The 18,637-nt window shown below is 39.2% G+C and overlaps 1 protein-coding gene across 5 annotated transcripts in view; it reads right to left on the bottom strand.

Annotated features, from left to right (window-relative positions):
* LOC124411381 (dystroglycan 1-like) overlaps positions 1–18,637 on the bottom strand; it is an 86,342-nt gene that overhangs the window by 45,300 nt on the left and 22,405 nt on the right. For 4 of the 5 annotated variants that reach the window (XM_046890476.1, XM_046890502.1, XM_046890496.1 and 1 more), the window contains exon 1: positions 1,202–1,323. The exons of the other annotated variant lie outside the window; for it this stretch is intronic. The gene's annotated coding sequence lies outside the window, so the exon portion shown is untranslated. Of the gene's footprint in view, positions 1–1,201; positions 1,324–18,637 lie in introns of those variants that run through there. 5 annotated transcript variants of the gene reach the window in all.

The raw sequence follows: 18,637 nt of genomic DNA, 5'->3' as shown, positions 1-18,637 counted from the left end.
GAAGACGGAGAGATGTTGAAGCTGCAGACAACACAACTCTCACAGTTTCGAGAAGTTAAAATATAACCGCAGGTTGTAAGTTGCATTTCAACTTACATCACGGTGAGCATGTGTGACAAACGTTACGTGGGCAATTAGTCTCAGACTTTTCGAAGTACGTATCAAATTTAATACAAATATATATATATATATATAACGTATTAGTATATATACAGTATTTCCACAAAAATTCGCCAATATATAATCTAAGAAACATAATTAATGAGACATCGATGAGAGAATGTTTTTGAGTCGTTAGAGATATTTTTTGTTTATTTTTATTCAACTTTGTTCAAACTTTTTAACAAGAGAGATTCTTCATCATCAGTCATTGAGTTACAAGATTTTCAAATATTCGAATTATTTTCTCGCATGCTTATAATAATCTGAAAAACTCGAATAAATTCGAGACAATCGAGAAAAAAAAAGTTATCGCCCCGCAATTACTTTGGCAATTGTGTAATTTTTGTTGTATGTACCTACAGTTCACGTCAAACAAACAGAGTACATATACGAAAGTATTACTTCGGTTACTTAAAAGTGGGTCACAGTCAGAGTAAGTCTTACCGAGTTGCAAATGCATTCATTATACGAGCAACGCCAGCGGCGGCGGCGGCGGCGGCAGCAGAAGCAGTAGCAGTAGCAGCAGCAGCCATTTATTTATTAAACAGATGCAAACGTTTTCATTGAACTTAACTAACCGAACTGCGTCTGACAATGAGGACTTTTTAAGTGTCTCGGGTAATTGAACCTGCTGCTCGCTACTTGCTGCGCGCTCCGAGTTGCGTTGCGTCGCGTCGACGATTCCATTGTCTGAATGAATATAAGTTCACGATTCTAACTCATTTCCGCATCTTGCCTAACAATAAGCAAGAGATTAAATGATAAAATTTTTACAAAATTTTTCCATACTCATATTTCTCTCCCTCAAATTACCTACGTAATGCAAGTGGCATAAGAATTTGAATAAAGAAAATATCTATTATATATAGGTATGTATAGGTATACATACACCAGCTGACAGCGTGGCGATATTGTTTCGTTGTATTGAGGGAGATTCAAAATTGCAAGACAAAGAAATTTCATAAACGTCAAGTCGACTTTCCGGAGTAAATAAATAAATAAATAAAATAAGAAAACGGTAAAAACGTGTTATGCTCACCGTTTGACACTCCCTTTTCGAAAATCCTCTGCCTCTGTCACTTGTAACTTTATATTTATATACAATATATATACATATAGTATCACGCACAAAGTTTTTGCACACTAGCACTTAACGTTACTCTCCAAAGAGAAAAGAAAATGAAAAAGGACAAAAATAAAAAATAGTATAAAAAAAATTCAACAAAACGAAAAAAAAAAAAACAACAACGAAAAAAAAAAAACGAGGAACCGGCAGAGTTGGAGGAGAGGGGGAAATGGAGAAAAAAAGCGCAAAAAGCTCGAGAGACACGAGACCGCTAACAATAAGACGAGGAGTTCCGATATCGCAACTTGCGCTGGATCAACGTTCGCTCTTCGAACGCTGCTCGCGTACTGTTAGCGTGCAGCGAATGCCAGTATGGCGACCGACGACTCGACGAGGCGCCCCCGGATAGATGCCTTTGTCCTCCGTTTTTACCCCCACCCCGATTACCGTTGGAACCGAGCGCCCCGATTGGCTGATAGACGCGTTCATTTCCGGTGGACCGGAGCTATCCGAGCCGGCAGCCCAGCTGCGCTTTTCTCTCCTGCCTCTCGATAGAAGCTCCGAGGGAGAGCTCGATAAATTCGACGGTTATATTTGCATTTTAATCGTCACGAAGTGTCGCGGCTCCAGTGACGTCATACACCGATAGCGAGGAGATACGAGAAAGATTTTTCTAATTGTCGCCCGATCGTTTTGCGCAAAAAAGAATACTTGAAGGTCAATTTTTTTCGATATGTATATAATAATTTTGATTTTTTAATAGAGTATCGGTTGTTTGTGTGGAGAATTTTGATCGGATGCTGCAGCAGCTTCGACTGCCATTTTTAATTGTCATATTTTCTACGATTTTATTTACGACCGTTTTCATGGGTAAAAATCGAAAATGGACGAGTTATTTGACGAAAATAAATTCCTTTATAAATTCAAGATGGTGGTTGATAAAAGCTGCTGCAGAATCTGGTCGTTATTCTGGATTTGGTTTACCGATCCCAACCGCCCTTTAACGATCAGAAAAAAAACATTGTAACGTCGTAAAGTTTTTTTCAGGATCGACGAGGAGGATATAATAACCATACGAGTAGAAAACCCAATTTACGCAGTTCTTCGAGTATCTGAACACGTTGTATGACATCGATAAGGCAATTTTTCTAACCGAGAGTCCACGGTACTCAAGACTCTGCGGAGTCTCTTTCTCACCGTGAACCAGCGCCTTTCCCCTCATACCTCTGGAGGAAATTTGATATTTATTCCGAGTGTTGACGAGGTAGAATTCGAAGCGGAAAGCCTAACCAGCCAGCCGTGAATCAAGACACTAAGCAGCGTGATGACCGAATAACTGGTCCTCCTACAGTACACTACTGGAAATAAAAATCTAAACAATCGTCGAATACTGTGCGTTTTATCCGCTTTTCATCTAGGCGATCGATGAATTTTGCGGATTATTCGGCTACCAGGAGAAAATTATTGTTCGTTACGAGCAGTTTCTTATCTCTTGATTGATTTTGAAAATGGTGAAAAATTATTTATCTAATTTTTAAGCGTAAATTTTGAGCAAAATTACTTTCGCGAGGAATGGGAATTTTCGGTTATATACGTAATCCAAAATCAAAGTTTTTCTTACACGATATTCAATTTCCCATTGAATTGATATTTCCACATTGGAATTTTGTTTATGTACGTATACATGAAAATTTACAGATGTGAAACTGACTTACGATTCGAAGTGACGAGTTTTGTTTTTCGTTTTATTTTACTTCAAGAGACTGTTACGTGAACGTGGTTTTGAAAAACGTTTGCCAGCCATTTTCAATGGATCTGTTGCGTTTGTTTGTTTATTTATTTATTTTTTTTTTTTCTACTACCACTTTCGTTTCAGTACGAACTTGACATCGGCCATATACTCATGCGAAATTCTTTTTGTACAATAATTAATAGTTCTGTTGAAGGAAAGAAAAGTCTAGAAAAATAAAAAGAATACGATCAAAAACCAAGAAAGATTTTTCACTCTGAAAATATCCTTGGTATCAGTATAAATATAACCTCACCTCCAGGTTCCTCCAACAAAAATCCTCACATCCCCCCTTGACCGTTTAGATATTACATCAAGAGTATGAGTAATATCGAGTATAGGAGAATAAAGAAAAAAGAAGAAAGAAATGAAAGCGATAAGGGGGACAAACCCTGAACAAGTTTTTAGCAATAGAGTAAAGAAAAGAAGGAAGGAACGAAGAAAGGAAGGCAGGAAGGAAGGAAGGAAGGAAGGACGAGGATGAAAAGAAGGAATAAACTTTGTCCGAGAAGTTTTTCGGTCGGATTATGGTGGCTGCGAGGAGTACCTACCAGCTTAGCTTGGCACGGCAGAGTCTCGCGAACGGAGAGCGCAAGAAGAGAAAGAGAGAAAGGGCAAGAGGGATAGCAAAAGAGAGAGAGAGAGACTCGGTGGACCAAGGCGGGTCGCTTTCATCTCGGATGATGCTGGGCCGGGGTTCTCAATTCGATAACACCGCAGCCGCGGGCGGAATGATACCTATGTATAGGCGAGTACCTCGGTTTTACAGAGCATGTGGGTGAGTTATACCTGCAGCACATTCGGGGTATTTACATAATTTATTCCGCGGCTTGAATGTGCCGCTTCTCTCGCACACGTGCCTCTGTGTTCGTCATCATTGTGGGAACGAACGATTTCTCGGATCTTCGAACCCCCGCACCCTCCTCGGTGATGAATTACTGTCCTCTTCTTCTCACCGGGTCCATTCTATAAATTCTCTATTCAGATTTCTAGCCTTGCACGATCCTGCCGCCGCTTATTCGTGCAGCGGACGCGGCTGCAGGAACAGACCAGAAATTCGTTTCGATTAGAACGTTTTTTTTACCTTCACACTGCACTCACTCTTCTCGATCATTTCTTCTTCTTTTTCTTCTTCCTCTTCCTGTGGTTTTTTTTTTTTTTTGCTTTTCTCTGATACGTACCTGTTTCTTTAACGTCGATAATGTGTATCTGTCAGAGAGTTAGATGAACCCTTGAACAGCATACGGTTCGATTAGCTGGATTGTATGTAATCGAACAATGTTAACTATTGTATCTTGATTTCTTACGCTTCTGACTTACGCAATTCAAGAATTTTTTATCCAATTTCATAACCAGAGTAAAGAATTTCTATTTTGTACGGGGGATGAATATCTGCATGCGCGATAGTCAGTCCTCCGCACGTTTCGTGGAAAAATCATATCGGTTTTTTAGTCTGACAAATTTTTCGCAAACTTTCTCGATTACGCGATTAAAAGTTTCATAAAGAGCAGAATACATGAAATAATTATATTCGGACGAGTTAGCGACCGTGATGACAATTAGTTGAGATCGGAATTAATCCTTGACTTCGCAATATTCTCAAACACGTAAAGTTTTCTCTTATCCGTTTTCAGAAATCAAGGAGCTTGACTAAAACGTTTTTTTTATCTCATTATCAGACACTAATTTAGAAAAAATCGCCAATCCGCAGTTTTGTGACTTTCAGAACTTTAGTAAACCATTATAAACGAAATAAACAATAATTCCAAAAATCCAACTCGTTGAAATTTACCCCTAAAATTGCTCAATAATAATTTTTTCTAGTGACGTATCGTTAAGTTAACGTTATACATACTAAATTCAGCCTCGTGCAAAATTGACTTCCAGTCACTAGTTCTTTCCTACGCGCCTGTAATTCAAGACTGTTTTATTATCTTCAGGTTATTTTATTCAAGGTATGAGAGACCTTGCCATACACATCTAGCCACATTCACGTTGTCAGAACTTCTAAAGTTCTGATCTCTGACCTGTTTAATTTTCCGTGACAGCTCTTGAACCGTCTAATATAAGGTTTGCGCCTGTAGACTGAACATTTCGTTGTTAACGGAGGAGAGACGGAGGATCTCGTGATGCATTTCATACGTACGTACATCTTCCACCTTCACATCGTCCACCTTGTCTCTTCAAATTTGATTTCACCCGTGAAATGGGGCGAGCTATTAAAACAACACGCAGCAAAACGTAGAATCCACCTTTCTCTTGCAAATGATAGTTCAGTCGTAGTTAGTGTGATGTACGTATCATACCTATATACGTTAGCGTTCATAGTGTGCAGCAGCGTTTTAACGGTAGGTAATTACCGAAATTTCCAGACGAAAACTCACCGCAATGTTACAATGTCAGAGACTCTAGGAAGAGAAAGAGAGAGGAAGGAGGCATCGGCTGTAATACCGGTTGCCTTGGAGACGGCTTCTGGCATGTGACGTCACACGCAGCCCCCTCGTGATCGCGAATCCACCCCATCCAGCAACTCCGTGCTATATTACCACTCTACTTGCCCTTCTCGCCATCCCCTCTTTATATACCTACTCCTCTCACTTTCTCCGCATCCCCGAATGTCCAGGTGACCTAACGTCGGTGGCAATTTTCGTTCTTTTTACGTTCTACCACCCCGTTCGATATAAACGACCTTCGTTATTTCGGTACAAAAATCTGTTGTCATATTAGCTTTTTGTTACAGGCTGTAACAAGTGCTCGTGCAATCTGCATCACGCCTAGATCTGACTCAAGTACCCGTAGCTATGTATGTACATACGTATAATGACTAAAAATGACAAGACATAAAGTGTGACTAATTAATGAAAGGAATATGAAAACGTCGACAACCGGGTTGAGGGTAACTGAACGCTGTAAAACGAATCAATTGGGTCATACGACAAAAACTGTGTACATTTTACTAGACTTTATACATATATGATAGCAGTGAGCAGAAAACATGAAATAAGGAAACCCAACTTGGCGAGCTATTTGTAAGTTAGTGGGGCGGTCAATGAGGTCTAGGACACGTTCATGCTTGTTTTTGTGAATTCTGTCTTCGTTGAATTATCACTGCGCAACAATCCGACTAAGCGTCGTTTCTAGAGGGTTGAAAATTGGCAAATCAGTTGGACGTTGTTCCTCCGTGGATTGTCGGTGGTGAATTCGTTGGGAGTTTGCGTGAATCTCTGGAGACGACGATCGTCCAGCGTCCAGAAGTTGTTCGCGGAACAACTGAAAGCGATATTCCCCTGACAAACGAGGGGAAAATTGAAATTTCGGGATCGTTTATCGCCTGCGGGATCCTATCCGCCCCTGTAGGATGATGTCTTCATGCCTAACACCCCCCCCGCCGATTTTCCGCCGTGGCTCAGGCGACGAAATGAAAAATATTCTTCCCCCATAAGATATCCGTATAACCACCAACACGCATGCGATAAAGCTGCACGACGCACGCGGCGTATAAACCACATACGTGCTGCACTCGATAAATAGACTCTGTGCGCAGCAAGTGCGCTGCTCGGTTATAATGTGAGGTATAAATACAAGCGGCTTAGTTCCTTCGTCATTTCGTGGGTATATCGAAGCTGAGGCTTTCTGGGTTATAACAAACTCGGAGAATCGTATAGAAGTCAAACTACGCACGCTGCGAATGGGTTATAGATTTCCTGTTTAGAATTATCGTTCCGGTAAATGATGAAATTTTCTCTGTGCTCATTCGCGGAATTTATCCAGCTTCGAGCGATGTTTCGAAAGTCTGGAATATTTCGATACGATTCGACTTCGGAAAGATACAATTCTAAAATAAAGCTCCCAGAGGTATTAATTGGTATAAAACTTTATTTGGAAGTTTGTTTCTTGGGCGAAATTGGAAATGAAATTGGTGTTGGAGTTGCGTGAAAGCCAGTTAATTTGTTTACTGTGTAAGAACATAATAACAATAATAATAATATGATAGAAAATATTTATTTTATCGGTCTTAATATGCAAAAATTGTATAATATTGTATTTGCTGATTATGAAATACAAAAATTTTTGTTTTATGACTGCAGTAATGGTAAATAAGCATTTCGGAGTATCGAATATAATTATAAAATATTTATCAAATGTTATACTATTGAAATAAATATTTGATCGTGTGTCTTTCTTATGGTTACTCAATGTTTTATACAGAGAGCAAGTAGTCGGAGAATTTTTTCTTCTTCCTTTGCACCTGGTGAAAATCAATAGATAAACGGTAAAAGCGGTCTTTGATGGAAGGCCGAGAACCGGAGAAAAAGAAAAGTGACGAAAAACGTTGATCGCAGCAATTTTTATTAGAGTTTGGTATGCACAGGGCTGAAAATTTATCGAATATAGTTTATAAACTTTACGATGATAACGAACTAGTCAACACTTTCATGCATGCTTTTTACCTTACATGCGATTCTCGTGGAATTTTGCATACATATAGGCTTTCGGGGTCGGTGATTACAAATCTGATCTCAAAATTAAAATGGAAAAATTTCGAAAAAAATCTGTAAAATTTTTTGATGTGTATTAGGGTTCACACAAAAATTGGCATTCGAATTTTCACGGCAGATTAGCAGAAAATGATTTTTTTCCGTAGAAAAGTACGAACTTCGACCAATTGTTTGCTTTAGCTATTTTTCCCATAAATAAATCACACATTTTATATTATTTTTCGACTTAGAAATATTTCGGGGACCATTTGGAACCAAAAAACTCGTCATTTGTTACCAAAAAAGTAGTTTAATAAATAAAAAAAACAGGAAACAAGAGTCTGCCTCTACAAGTTACAATATCATGCTGTATGTACAGCGGTATACATAAACTGTATACATATATATGTAACATGGTTTTACCCCGATAGGAGGAAAATAAATTAACTATAAATACCTAATAAAATATGTTATCTATTCGAGATGACATAATTAGCCGAGATTGGTCAGCGGTCGTGCATTTATGTAATGGATTGTTGGCTTATCGAGAGCAGTGCGTGCACATGTATAAATACAGTTGCAGATAGGATGGATGGTAGTAGGGCTTATCAGCAATTTTTCTTGGGGAATATATTTTATAATTTCTAATTACTTGCGCGCTCGCATCAGGGTTCGAACATCAGCGCGTGGAACCTCTTAACTTTATTGCTCACAGCCATGTGCGTCCGCGTTTTCACCCATGAATATAGAATGCACGCGCGTGTCTGTGTGTGTATGTGTGTGTGAGAAGAGTAAAATATTCCCCGAGAAACGTGTTTACTGTATCACATGCGTGTGGCTTTACGCTTGTATGTATCTGGTTCACATACCTTCAAACCCTTTCGGGGAAATGAAAATCGGGGTGGGCCAAAACAAGGGGTCGTTTTAACTTTTACTTCTTGTTGTTTCTTTTATTCTCTCTCTCTCTCTTTTTTTTTTTTTTTTTTTTACCTCACTTGTATCTATAAAACCGACCCTGCCTTAATTTTCTTGTTCAACCCTGTTATTTACCGATGTAGAACTTACTTCGTTTATTGGTAAATAGCTCGAGAGAATTTAATGAAAACTGGTGTTCGAAGGGGAAGACGAACACGAGTCGAAAGCTTTTTGAAAATTTTTTGTTTGTCACGACTATCTTTCATGTGTCACTTATAATTTTTTTAAATCACGTGAAATAAAATAGAATGAGTGAAAAAATCGTGCAACCAGTGCCATCTATATACTATATATTATACGCTGAGAATTTTCTCCTCATCATCTTATTCACCTCATCTCGTTACGCCGTCCAACTTTTGCGGCGAAGCTGTTCTCGGGAGCCCTTAGATTCCTTCGAGTGGTACTGCACGATGCCATGCCCCGAGTTTCACCCCATAAGAGGACCGGAAGTACGAGCCCTGGGGGTGAAATCTCGCCACGAGTAAACCGTCGTATACACGCGCGTTGACAAGACGAGGACACAACCGACAACAAATACAGACCCGTATACGCAGCCAGTCTGCATTCCATTCTATTTCATTCCATTTCATTCCATTTCACTCCATTCCGATCCCATCAAATCGATGGATATGTAGGTATTCAACCCCTGCGGCGTAACACGTGCAAAACTTCAATCTCCCGTCTAGCCGTTCAATTTTTACTCGGTAATTGGCGCCGATCCTACCGTAATAACGCTGATCACATATCCTTAAATACACTCGAGTTTTCCGATTATTCACATCAATTTATAGGTATAACCGTTTGCATAATTAAATCGATATTCTATTTCATTTCGGTTGATGTTATAAAGCTTTCAAACTGTCAAACTTAACGTTTCGAGAACATTTTCGTTTATAATTAATCAGAATCGTTCGGAAACTTGATTCTGCGGTAGTTTTAACTGGCAATTTAGACCGCAAACGTGATTTGATGCAATTAATTCCTCATACGAGTATAAAATATATTACTCATTAATCGCATTAGATTAACGCCCTGAGAGAAGATAAATTTTATCACGATTACGAAGAAATTATAATGAAATAATTATTATCGTTACAACTTAAAAGTTTAATTACAAAATACCGTCAGAGTTATAAAAAAATGCAAACACTGAATTTGTTCAGTCGAACAAGATCTTAAGTAACAACAAGAAAATACTGTATAATTGACGATATCGAAAAATAATCTTCAAGACATGCTACAGATTTCCTCATCACAACTATCGTCATATCGTCCTCAGAATGACGCTACATTATTCAGGTCACGTCACGTTAAGAGTTGAAATTTCAAAAGACTGTGAAGTACATCGAATTAGGAATAAGGAATTTCTTCCCAGAGTCCAAGCAGCATAATTATAGTGGCGAGAAAGTGTAACAGGGAATCCGACTTTCTACACGACTGATAACGACTGCGGCAAGTCTAGAGAAGAATAGAAGCCCCGAACGCGTCGTTGAAGAACTTATAAATAAAGCAAGACAATTTGCGAGAGACTGTCTACCTGCAGGGTTTGAATATCCCGCCGACCTTCCGGGTGAATTTATTTGGGGTTTTTGGCCCAGAGAATCTGCATATTTCAACGCCTGCAGAGGCGAGAGAAAGATGGAGGCAGAAGATCTCCCGAGTTGATTCGAGGTATCTGTAACGCGTATCGCAGTGTCGTTGCACGTCGGTGACCCTCGAGCCTCTTAACCTCAAGAAACCCTTTGCCGAACCCTTGGAGGTAAACAGGACGCTGATGTCACTCGAGCGTTTGTTATCTTGAGCAAAGTCCTCTCTCTCTCGTTGCTGCCAGACACTGAGCATCGATTCGTCGTGGGATCTGGAAAGCCATAAAGTGGTCCAAACGCGAGAGGATTCAGTTCTTGGATTACACGTAGACGCAACTTTTCTCCAATTTCTACACATCCTGACTGCAATGAGCTCCTTCCTTTAAAGCAGGTACGCGCGATGAACGTCAGCGGTGAAGGCGACGATAAATCAAGCTTCGAAAGCACTTAAAGAGTCGTGTGTTTGACCAGATATAAGGACAAACGTTCAGCCCGACAAGTATAACCTTCAAGGAGGCGAGTGACTCAGGAGCACGATCGTCGCAGGCTGCGGTTTCCAGAGTCGTCTTTTCGAGCGTATGGATGTGTGTTCTCATTATACCGAGAAAAGTATGAGCTCACCTCGTGCCATTTGACGTGTAAACAGAGTGCATATGTGTGCAGGCAGGCATATGTACTAATTTATTATTGCGCTCACGATCAGCTACGCAAATAATGAAACTATGCCTACCTAATCGAGAGGTTTGATCAGACTAAAATGCTGGAATGACGTCTTTGTCTGCAGGATGATGGAAGTGAGTTACAATTTATTGCGGTTGTAAAAGTTTGTATTGACCTTAAGTACGTAGAAACGGTTGCATATTAACGAAGATTATTAGACTTATGCGATTTTGTTGCCTCGTTCAAACGGCCAAGAACGATCGGTCGATGGGTTCGATTACCCAGAGAATTCGATCGTCTCCTTTGATCCTACGAGGAAGGCGTCTGCCTGCGAGTAGCGAATGCGATCGATGATTCCGTTTGATCCATCCACCGCCTCGATCGCTAATCTTGCTAGGAGGGTAACGATGCACTCCCGAAGTGCTACGTGGTGCCTACCGATTGCGGGTGCATCGAGCTAGACCGTCGTCGTTGGTTGCATCGCGCGTTAAAACGCACCCTGGCTTCTGGTATAAATAGCTTCGAGGCTTTGGTTCGTTGTACTGGCTTGAAGCCAGAGATTCCTCGCGAGAAATGGTCGACTCGTTTCTCTGCAGCGTATAGTTTTGGCCGCGAAATAAGGTTCAGTGTAGTCTTGCGGAGTAAATGTTTATGTATGTATTCGCTTTTTGGAAGATGGAACCTTTTATCATCAACAACGGTATTAAACGAGGGATTGACACGGATACATGGATACTGCATGGATACATCGGAACCATAAATGAGTTACGATTTCAACTCTCTCGGTCGACGGCGGTGCTGCAGCCTGCGGCTGTGCCGATGACGATGTGATATTTCAAATTTAGAACCCCGGAGGTTTCAGCTATGACGCTTAATTATAGACTAGAAATCACCCCGTATCTCGACATTTCATTTTTCACCTTTTTCTTCTCTGTGTCTTGCAAGCGTATCTAGTTTCTTCGATTTCCAGCTTAATCGAATCGAACAATATCAAAGCACTTCATGCTACTCCAATAATTACATGACGATGGTACCTGCCCTCGATCCTGACGTCACTGGGGTATGATTAAAATGCTGGTCAAGAAATTGTTTTCTCAAATCTAGATCGTGATTTGGTGTAATTATCTAGTTGCATATCCGCTGCCTGCCGGACTCTCGTGCAAAAGACGCATTAGACAACCTTTGTTTAGCGCTTATGCAATCGCTCCTAGATGATGCTGGGAGTGTGTAACCCGATTATTTGAGCATAGGGAAGAGGTATGTGTGTAGGTGTAAAAAAGGTACAGGACAGAGCGCAAACGCCTGACGAAATTAAGGATGCGTTAGAGCGTAGTGTGTGTGTATGTGTGTGTGTGTGAGGAGGGCAAGTGATAAGGTAAATCGTGCGTAAACATATACACGATAAGTTTTAGTGACTGTTCGTCGCTCGTTATCTCCCCTATATGCACAAACCGTGAACGGAGAAACATTTTGCGTAAATAAAAATAAAAAAATAAATAAATAAAGAAAAAACTTGAGAGTTATACGTACGAGGATAAGGAAGGATGAATTTTTACCGCGGCGACGCAGAAACGCGATAGAAAAACAATGAGAATACCATTTTGGCTGATTTAGTTTTCACCGTAAATTTCGCTCCGCTTGTAAAATTTTTTTACGATAAAATAACGATATTTAAGGGTGAAAATGATGATTGGCGATTAAGCGTTTCGTCGTCCTTTGAAAGTGTGGTAAAAAAAGAAGAGAAAGAGGAGAAAGAAAAAAAAATAAATAAATAAAATAAAAAAATAAATTGATAAGAAAAAAAAGTCAAGACCTTCGGTTAATCGAATCGAATCTAATGATAAATTAGAATTTATGTGAATTGGCCCAATTGCAGCCTAATCCAGAATTGAAGAAATTAATATAATTGCAGGAAAAGGAAAGAATGATAAGAATTAAGGGAAACAAGAGCAACAGTGTGGGATAAAGAGAATCATAAGCCTGCGATGCATAAGGGCGTTACAATACCCACCTACTTCGTTATATAGGAAACCGGAAGTAGGCCATAAACACCACGCACTCGCACGGGTCACTAAACTATTATTTACTCGAAGTAGTTCTCGGACTATGATCCGTGTGAAATTGCCTACTTTTTCTTCTTAACTTTGGTTCGTCGTGACGACCGCGTAAAATTATCTCCATATCTCAGATTCTCGATAAATAAATCGAGCCAAGTAAATTTTCGTCATGCTGGGAAGGTTATAAAAATGAAAGAGAAAAAACCCCGTAGACTAAAAAAAAATTTTTTTAGTTCCAATAATCTTTCGAATTATCATTTTTTATTACATGCAGAGCAACTCGAAGGAGTTGTGTAACATATTACGACGAGTATTCCATGCACTGCCATGCAGACGTCGAGGGCAATGAAATTATTCGAGCTATCAGGGCGAAAAAGGCGCACCTACGGCAGGCAAACGATTGCAATTAAGCGGTGCTGCGCCTACTTCAATTGTCTGAATCGTAATGCGTGCTGATCGTGAGCCGACGAACGAACGGAGAGACCGCATGCATCATGCGTGCATGCGTACGTACATACATAGGTGTGTTATGAGTATCCACGTATCCACGTATCCACGTATCCACGTGACGCGTTATGCCACCTAACGATGTTCATACCTACCTACGTCCCGATTCGAAAGTTCAAACACGCAACACCCGCCCAAACACAAAAGTATTCATGGACACGTATGAACGTCTATTAAGCCTCATGTACGCTGCAGCTTGCAGTCCGGTATACGCGTATACATTTGTGCGACAAAAAAGGGCAGATGTAACTAGAGGCAGAGAGAGAGAGAGAAGAGAGAGGGAGAGAGAGAGAGAGAGAGGAGAATGCAAGAATGAACGCGTGATGCATCAACGTACGTACCGGGTGGTCGAGTTCAGTAATGTCTTCGAATAATTGTCAGAAATGAAGAAAATCCACATTTCAAACTCTGTTTGTATCGAGGAGGAATTCGTCGAAAGTGAAAAGCATTGGAGAGTTTTTTTTATTGATTAGCAAACTAATTTTTTGCAAAGTTTCTACCGAAACTGATAAACAAAATAAAACAAAATAGTTTGATAGTATTTCTTTGTTTCTATGTTAGCTTTGTTTTAAGTTTATTTAATATTATTTGTCTGTTTTAATTGTATCTCGAGGGAATAGTTTTTTTTTTTTTTTGTAGATTTCGAAAAAAGTGAAATGTCTGATTGCATTGGCAGTTGAATATCAACGTTTTTGTAGCTGATTCATCTTGAGCTTTAATTATCAGACGAGATATATAAACTAGTTCAATCAAATCATCGAATGAACTCTTTAATCACGATCAGAGTCACGCGTTGCTGAGCACGTGGGTTTTCCTTCTGTTATTACAGAGCTGTCAGAGCTTTATCCTCATTGCCGGAGCTAAATTGTATGCGAGGAGGATAAATTCTTCTGCCCGAGGCATCAAAGCATCAAGCTTATAGCTATCATCAACCAATCAAACGTATAATCATATGTTTATAATAAATTATCATGGCGATGGAAGGTTATTTATTAATACGGAATTACTCTTTAATCCCGTAACCGAATTCCAAAGTAGGACGTTTCACGGATGAATGACCAAAAATAATCAATTATTTTTTTCGATTAATCGAGTGAAATCGTGGTATCCAATAAAAAGTCCGTAAAAAATTTAAGGACATTTTTAGATCATTCTAGGATATTTAGGAAAAATAAAAAGTACGCGAATGCAGAGGGCACAGTATGTACGTTATATATTTTTACCACAACCTGTTAGTAGGGAAAAACTAGAAACGCGATTCCAGGCGTGAATCCAAATTTTCAAAAACAGTTACTCAGTGAATCCAAATAAATATATCATTCGCAGAAAAACCTTAAAAATAGAATATTTTCAGGAAACAAGGAAATTTCAAGGACATTTCCAGGACCTGAAGGACTTTCAGGATCACTAAACACCATGATATTCGATTACTTTTCAAACTCGATTATTTTTTCCTCACAATCGGTTTTTGTTTTTTACTAGCGGCTATCGCCATTCTAAAATGTTTCGAATAAAATAGTTCACAGTCGTTGAGAAATTCACGAGTTTTGCATAAACTTAAAAGATCATCCCTACACAGTTTTCAGTTCGAATTTTACCCTCTCATTTCAACCGAAATTATCCCTCTCCTAAAATATGACGTGATATTTCTGAATGTATTAATTTTACTATTTACTCATGATTATTCGAACAAAAATATTCACTCGATCAGGAATATTTCTACTCGGTGCAAGTACCTAACCATAAAATAAACTTTCGTTCGAATAACTATGCTCATTAATAAATGGAAAGCAAAAAATAAAGAATAAAACCACCGCAATGTTCTATATCTCGTAAGCACGGTGCGGAATTTTTGCTCCTATTGCATAAAATATTTTATCGACATTAAAAAAAAAAGAATAAAATCCGCGGCACGAGTGTATAATAATCATGAATAATCATTGGAAAAACTGTGTTGAAATTCCGATAATTTTCAATCATACAAATTGGAATTAATAGCGTGATGAAATATTTTTTCTCTCTCTGCGAAAAACCACGAACGTATTTCACAGTAATTTCATGTTCCAACTTTATTGACTGGAAATCTCTTGATTCTGGATATTCTATGTATGATTAATTATCCGAATCGACATTTCAACGAACAGTTTGTTGACCCTCTCATTTCTATAAGTTACAAAAAATATTTACAATGATACATGAGTTAATTATTCTCACCATCTCTTAATTAACTTAATTTTCTTTTTTTTAATTTCAATTGCGTTACCTGTTTAGAAAATTGATGCAAGTTTAAATTACATGAATCCAAGGCAAAATCGTTCTCCTCCTTCCTCGTCGTTCGCGTATCTCGGTCGAGTGACGAAAGTCACAATTATAACGCATCTGTTCCAAAGAAACCAGCAAGCATGTAATCCAGCATAGAAAGGCGGAGCGAGAAGAACGTCAGCGATCCACTTTTAGCTGATTCTCAGCAATATGTTAGGCCAGCGCCTTACGCGTGACTCACGCTGCTCATCATCTCTCCCAGAATTCAACCAATTTACCGTATCGGCATTTTCCCTTTCTGTGAACAAACTCACTTGTACTTTGGAGTTTCGATTAAATTGAATAGATTCGTAAAAACTATGTCGGTGAGTATATTTTGCAAAAATTTTACTGCAACAGTTATGTATAGTAACTCGTCTCGGTTTCCTACGCGTTTGAAAGAAAAATAAAAAATCGCGCGCAGTTTACCTGAAAATAAAATTCAGTCGCGACGTAGTTTGAAACAAATAAAATTTTGTCGAGAACGAGTGGAAGAAACACGTGAAGAGAAAAAAAAAATTAAAACACAATAATAAAAATGATAAAAACAAAAAAGATTGAATACGACGCGCTTCGCGTAGTCAAATGTTTTACTTGCAAAAACAAGTACATATAAACGACAACAGAAAAAAAAAGAGCGTAAATAATTAGACGACAGAAGAAGCATTGAGGGACAGCGAATGCAGCAATCTTGGTGTAAGAAAAAAAGAAAGAATAAATGAAACAACGACGGTTTTACATTCGCAGTTTATCTCGGGTGCTTTTGCCACTGAAATACTGCGGAGAGATTTTGTTAATTCTATAATTAACTCTCTCACACGCTCGCGAGTGAGGATAAGATGAGTCAATTTTACGTTCAGCACGAGTTTCTTAAGCCAAACAGCGAATCGACGCTTTGTTTAACTTTCTAGCTCTGGATGTCCTCATACTAAAAGAATTCCAAAAACTTAGAAACGTCAGATTTCTTTCGATCGTCTGGTACATGCTAAAATTGTACATTTATTCCAAAAAATGATCCATCGATCAATATAATTCTTGGTAAAAGTGGTAATGAAAGAGAAAAAAAACACACACACAAAAAAACAACAAAAACCGAGTTGTCGCATCGATGAACCGTTATGTTTTAATTTTGCGACAGGAACAGGAAACCGTCATCGATCGTAATTTACAATACGATAACAATAATTCATAATTAAATCTGGTTATGCATCTGCGGTGGTAGGCATATAATATAGGTTCAATTCTGCGAGTAATTTACCCTATTTCATAGCGAAGTCCTGATAATGGCGGCAGAAACCGCGAGCAAGAGAAAATAAGCGAAGAACGCTTTTCCCTGGTCCAAGGAAAAACAAGAATGAAAGAAAAAAGTCCTACGGGTTCAAGATTAAAGTTCCGTCGTCTGCAGCCTGGTAGCTGGTTCATATTTTACGAGAAAGAATGCTTAACTGTACACATAAAACGGTAACGAGTATGCAGCAGCATCTGGGCACTTGGCAGAGTCGAGATGAATCCATCGATTCTTTATCGAGAAAAAAATTTCGACGACGCAATTTAGTCGGGAAATTTTTTATAATCTGTGATTGGAACGAGACACTTTCTTACACTGATTACAGCAAAAATTTACGAGTTTTCAGTAATTCTTTCATAATCTAAAAATTTTCCATGTTCTAGAAGTTAATAGATCTTCCAGATTCATAGCTTCTAAGACAATGAACCATGGACCAGTAATATGTACAGATGGAATTTAGAATATCAGTTAAGCCTACAATTTGAACAAAAATTGATACCCGTATATAGGAAAAATTACCGATTTTTAGTTAAATCTTTTGACTCTTCGCCAACTTTTGTGAGAACGGAGTAACTTGGCTCTGTCAACAAACACACACACACACACAATGGAGTGAATTCTTTCTTGTATTCCCGACTTCTCCGTTGTCCTCAAGTCGATGCCTGAGAAGTTGGGTTCGGCAAAAGGACCAGTCGTTAAAACTCGTCAGAAGTTAAACGTTAAAAATTCAAAGTTGAAAGTTTTCCCGCGGGTTTACGCAGCTCCCTTTCTCTGAACTTCTCATATAGTGCTCCTTTTTCCACAGCCCGACAAATTGCCGGGAGTTCAAAAACTTCTTCTCGTACTAAAAACTTGTCAACTTTTAGTGGCTTGCCGGGTTTCGCAGCTGAGCTACCCTCGTTATCCACGCCTTTGCTCCTCCGTTTCTCCTGCACGCGTTTCTAAAATCCGAGATAACCTGGCCTAGGCGTGAAGAGATAGGAAAAAAAAAAAAAAAAAAAAAAAAAGAAGCAGAAATTCTATACACACGCATCCCGTTCAGCAAAGAACGCTCCGTGCCGTTCCTCCTCAGGATATTCCGGAACAAATACAACGCGTGAATCTTCTCGAGGAGGGTTTGAAACCGTAAGTACGTGAGATAAATGCGTCTAGAGTCTGAGAGCCTGCGCAGATCCTTGCGTGAGATTGCAGGATATCCCTGCACTTCGAGCTATCGGATATCTAGCATTCGTTTTCCCTCCTGCCGCAACGATTTGTAGGACTTCCTCATGGTCTGTCTCCTATAATACGTATATATATATATATATATATATATATATATATATATATATATATATGTATCAAAGCCCTGTGCTGCTTTGATCGGTACCAATTTCCTTTACTGGTCCTGATCATTTTTGTCGGCACTTTTCCGAAGGACATATTATCCACCAGATAGTCTCTAGTGGACTACTCTCCTGTCGTTTATAACAGACTTGCCTGATTGAGGTCTGACAGTAAGAGACGAACTCGACCCTTTTAAAGTGCCCTGAATGACGCCGCGTGTCGTTTCTCGCCGTTACAAGACACGTTATTGCCTGTATAATACATGGGAATTTTTGGTGGATGGAACCCTCCTCCATGATTACACTCTCGATCATCACGAAGTTGTTGGCCAAGGTGCTCCTCTGCGGACCCCGATGAATATTTAAATGGGGAATACGATCGTGTATCCTACATGCGTCCGATGCACCAGGCACATTGGTAACATCGTCGCGACTACCGTGAA

This window comes from Diprion similis, chromosome 2 (genome assembly GCF_021155765.1).
Source record: "Diprion similis isolate iyDipSimi1 chromosome 2, iyDipSimi1.1, whole genome shotgun sequence".
Lineage (NCBI taxonomy): Eukaryota > Metazoa > Arthropoda > Insecta > Hymenoptera > Diprionidae > Diprion > Diprion similis.
The sequence above is the reverse complement of the archived record's forward strand: the minus strand, read 5'-3'. Positions and strand labels throughout refer to the sequence as shown.